The sequence below is a fragment of the Orycteropus afer genome, unplaced genomic scaffold (genome assembly GCF_000298275.1).
Source record: "Orycteropus afer afer isolate SDZICR_OR568_19922 unplaced genomic scaffold, OryAfe1.0 scaffold00681, whole genome shotgun sequence".
Lineage (NCBI taxonomy): Eukaryota > Metazoa > Chordata > Mammalia > Tubulidentata > Orycteropodidae > Orycteropus > Orycteropus afer.
In genome coordinates, this window is record NW_006922268.1 from 392,785 (window position 1) to 397,801 (window position 5,017).

Genomic DNA, 5,017 nt, shown 5'->3' on the forward strand with positions numbered 1-5,017 from the left:
TTACTTGTGTTTTATTGACTATGCAAAAGCATTTGATTGTGTGGATCATAACAAATTGTGGATAACATTGAGAAGAATGGGAATTCCAGAACACTTAATTATACTCATGAGGAACCTGTACATAGACCAGTAGGCTATCATTGAAACAGAAAAAGGGGATACTGCATGGTTTAAAATCAAGTAGGGAGTGTATCAGGGTTATATCTTTTCACCATACTTATTCAATCTATATACTGAGCAAATAATTCGAGAAGCTGGACCATATGAAGAAGAACATGGCATCAAGATTGAAGGAAGACTCATGAACAACCTGCAATACATTGGTGACACAGCTTTGCTTGCTTAAGTGAGGATGACTTGAGGCACTTACTGATGAAGATTGAAGAATATACTCTGCGGTATGGATTACATCTCAATATAAAGAAAACAAAAATCCTAATAACTGGACCAATAAGCAGCATCACGATAAATGGAGAAAAAAGTGAAGGTGTCAGACTTCATATTGGTTGGTTCTACTATCAATGCCAATGACAGCAGCAGTCAAGACGTCAGATGTCATATGTTCCTGTTGTGATGTGCCATCGAGTCGATCCCGACTCGTAGCGACCCCTCTTTGGCTTTCTGAGACAGTATCACTAGAGAAGTAGATTGCCCAACCTTTCTTCCAAGGAGTGGCTGGTGGGTTTGAACCGCCAGCCTTCTGGGTAGCAGTCAAGTGCCTTAGGCACTATGCTACCAGAGCTCCTTATATAGCATTGGGCAAATCTGCTGCAAAGGACCTTTTTCAAGTGCTGAAGATCCAAAATATCTCCTTGAGGACTAAGGTGCGCCTGACACAAGCTATGGTATTTTTAATCACGCATATGCATGTGAGAGCTGGACAATGAATAAGTAAGATCAAAGAAGAGTTGATGCTTTTGAGTTGTGTTGGCAAAGAATACTGAAAGTACCATGGACTGCTAAAAGAACTAACAAAAATGTCATGGCAGAAGTGCAGCCAGAATGCTACTTGGGAGCTAGAATGGCCAAACTTCGTCTCACTACTTTGGTCGTGTTGTCAGAAGGGACCATTCCCTGGAGAACTATATCATGGTTGGTAAAGTGGAGGATCAATGAAGAGGGGAGGGCCCTCAACAAGATCTGGAGGTAGGCACTGGTAATATTTTGGTGCATGTAGTCCCATTTTTTATATACTTTTTGTTATGTGTTTATAAGTATTCTTACATGAATAAGATCATGCTTTATGATCTGATTTTTGCATTTAATTCTTAAAACGTTCTCACAAGTATAAATGCAGACCAACGTAAATGTTGTGAGTGGCTGCACACATTTCTGTTACTGGTTCTACTGTAGACCACTCACACACTTTCCTGGTCATTGAAGTCTTTCCACTTTTGGGCTGTTGTGACTCATTTTCATATTGGCCTTCTTTGAATTTCTTTGGTGACACCTTTGGCCTACTCTTCTGAGCACGGTTATGCTTCTCGCTGCTTTTGAGGGATCCCACACACACAGCTCCTCTCAATTCTGTGGTGGAAGTTGTGGTCTCCAACCAGAAGGCTTCTGACCTTCTGATCATGTCACTGAGAGTGTTTCGATTTTATGAATGAGACCTTGCATCTTCTGCTCAGAAGACCCCTCCCCACCTCAAGACCCCATAAACACTCAGCTTATAATTCTCGTGGTGAAGATTGGCATTTCAACACAGCAGGCCACTCCAGTCCCACTAGCATTCTGATGAGAAAAAAATGTAAAAGAAAATAATTTTATTTTGCCAGCACTCCTAGTAACAGGAGCACTCTGTTCCTCCAGCATTCCTTGTTACACACCCATCCTTGTTACACTAGCCCTCAGTTACAGTAGCCCTCCCAGTTGCCATCACATTCCGTATTACACAGGCATTCCTTGTTACACTAGCTCTAATAGTTACCCTAGCCATGCTGGTTGACCTAGCATTCCTTGTTACACTGACTTTCATTGTTACTCTTGTGTTCCCTGTTACACTAGCACTCTGGTACTCCAGGATTCCCCATTGCACTGACCATCCTTGGTACACTAGCCCTCATAGTCATGCTAGCACTCTTTGTTACTCCCGCATTCCTGTTTACACTGACATTTCTTGTTCCACGAGTGTGTTGTATTAGCCCGAGAGTCTCCGGAAAGTAATTCATTTGAACTCTATGCAGGGATCCCATCAGATAAGACCCAGTTCCTATGCTTCCTTCCCTGCCAGCCCTCATTATGAGGCAGGGCTGTCCTCAGCTGTCAGCATGGCCATATACAGCTTCTCCCACACTGGGCTGGAGGAGATGAAGGACAGTGACATTCTGCTCCAGAGACAGCCTTGCTGTTTGGCTGACCTCCCCCTGTGTGTGTCTGAGGAGGTGATGGATGAACGTGTTGGAGAGTTCCTTCAGCCCCCTCCTCAGAGGATGCCCTGGTCCACCACTGACCCTTACCGTGGGCAAGAGCACAATGTGAAACATATGGTGTGGACGAGGAAGCTTCTTATCTTCCTCCCCTTCTGTCCCATATGTACTGCATCCCAGAACCCAGCCAGAGCTTTGGACTTTAAGAATGGTGCCACCATTCTGGGTAACCCCAAAGAAAAGGAGGCAGTACGTCTCATAATTCACACAGAATGTAGCTCTTCCTGTTGATTCCTGCCCAGGCATCACTATGAATTTTGTTCTCATAAATTTATTAAACCCTACAACATTGCCAGAGAACATGGCAGTCCTTAGCACCACTGAAAGCCATTATTTGGGGTACAGCAGATGTTTCTTAGCAGCAATAAACAACAGTTTGGAACAGGAAGCAAGAGAGAACATGTCCAGTGGAAACTTGCTGGAGGAAAGACAAAAATTGACTGGGGTTGAATCTGGTTCAAATAAGAATTCTGAGTTTTATCTGGAAAGTGACATTTGTAGAAAACCACATAATAGTATTTAATTGTATAATTAATACAGTTGTTACAGATTACCTTTAAATTGCACAGTTGTCCATATGCATATCGATCTGTCCATTTCCTTTTATAGAACATGAACAAGCCCCTATGGCACAGTGGCTCTCCACCAGGGTGAATTCGCCCCCTGGGGACACCTGGCAATGTCTGGAGACAGTGTTTTTTGTCACTCTGAAAGGGAGCGGTGTTACCGGCATGCAGTGGGTGGGGGTCAGGGATGTTGCTCAACATCCTACAATGCACGAGCAGCCCCCACATCCCCCCCAAATAAAGAATTGTTGCTGTTAGCGGCCATCAAGCTGGCCCCTCACATGGGGATCTCATGGCATAACTGGATGAAATGCTATCTGCCCCAGTGCCAGCCCCCAGATCAACTGTAGATTGGACGTTGTGATCCACAACCTTCTCATTGGTTAATTTCCAGAAGCTGATTAACAGGCTTTTCACCCTAATCTGCCTTAATCTGAAAATTCCACTAAAACTCGTTCAGCATCAGGTAATTTGCAACCTCCACTCGCAGATGAGTGGTGGCTGCAGAAGGGTGTGTTGGCCAGGAATTGTGCCCTGGTACCCCACATGGAAGGCAAAAATTCTACCCTTGAACCAACTCACTGCGCCATAAAGAAGAGATTATACAATCTATAAGGAGCTCTGGTAGCACTGTGGTTAAGGCATTGGGCTGCTAACTGAGGTTGGCAATTTGAAACCACCAGCAACTCTGTGGGAGAAAGATGAGGCAGTCAGCTTCTGTAATGATTTGAGCCTTGGAAAACCTATGGGTTCACTATGAGTCAGAATCAACTCATTGGCGGTAGGTTCTTGTGAATAGTGTTGAACTGAGAAACTTGATATAGAACTCTGAGGAAAACAAGCTCCTCCATGCCCCTCTCAGCTTTTCTCCAAGTTCAATCCAGATGAAAAGGGCTGGCCACTGGCCAGACAAACAGGGATGCACAGGAAAGGTGTTTGAGGAGGCAGGGGCCTTACCTGACCTGGTGGAAGGTTCTGAGAAGTGAAACCTACATCGGGTCTCGTCACCCTCACATTGTGGCCTGGGTGTCCTCTAGGCTGGAAATCTATCAGCCAATGCAGTGTGGAAACTTTCCCGCCTATCTGTGGATCAGAGGATGCTGGGGGAACTTTCTGGGTGGTAGGTGATTAGCAAAAGTAAAACTTTGCTGAAGATAATTAAAAAATGGTTGCAGCAGCATATTGACAGGAACTGCCAGAATTCAAGCTGGATTCAGAAAAGGACATGGATTGAGGGATATCATTGCTGATGTCAGATGGATTTTGGATGAGAGCAAATAATAACAGAAAGATGTTTACCTGTGTTTTACTGACTATGCAAAGACTTTCGAATGTGTGGATCATAACAAATTATGAATAATATTGTGAAGAATGGAGATTCCAGAATATTTCATCATGTGCACGAGGAACCTGTACACAGACCATGAAGCTGTCATTCAAAGAGAACAAGGGGATACTGCATGGTTTAAACTCAGGAAGAGCATGAGTCAGGGTTGTATCCTTTCAACATATTTATTCAATCTGGATGCTGAGCAAATAATCTGAGAAGCCAGACTATATGAGGAAGAACATGGCATTAGGATTGGAGGAAGGCTCGTTAACAACCTGTGATATGCAGATGACACAATCTGGCTTGTTGAAAGTGAAGAGGACTTGAAGCACTTACTGATGAAGATCAAAGACTAGAGTCTTCGGTATGGATTGCACCTCAACATAAAGAAAACAAAAATCCTCACAACTGAACCAATAAGCAACATCACAATTTTGTCAGGGATTTCATTTCACTTGGATCCACGATTAACACCCATGGAATCAAGAAATCAGATGTCATATTTCACTGGGGCAAATCTGCCGTAAAGATCTCTTTAAAGTGTTAAGAAGCAAGATGTCACTTTAAAGATTAAGGTACACCTAACCCAAGCCATGGGGGCTCTGGTAGCATAGTGCCTAAGGCACTTGACTGCTAACCAGAAGGCTGGTGGTTCAAACCCACCAGCCACTCCTCAGAATGAAGATGGGGCA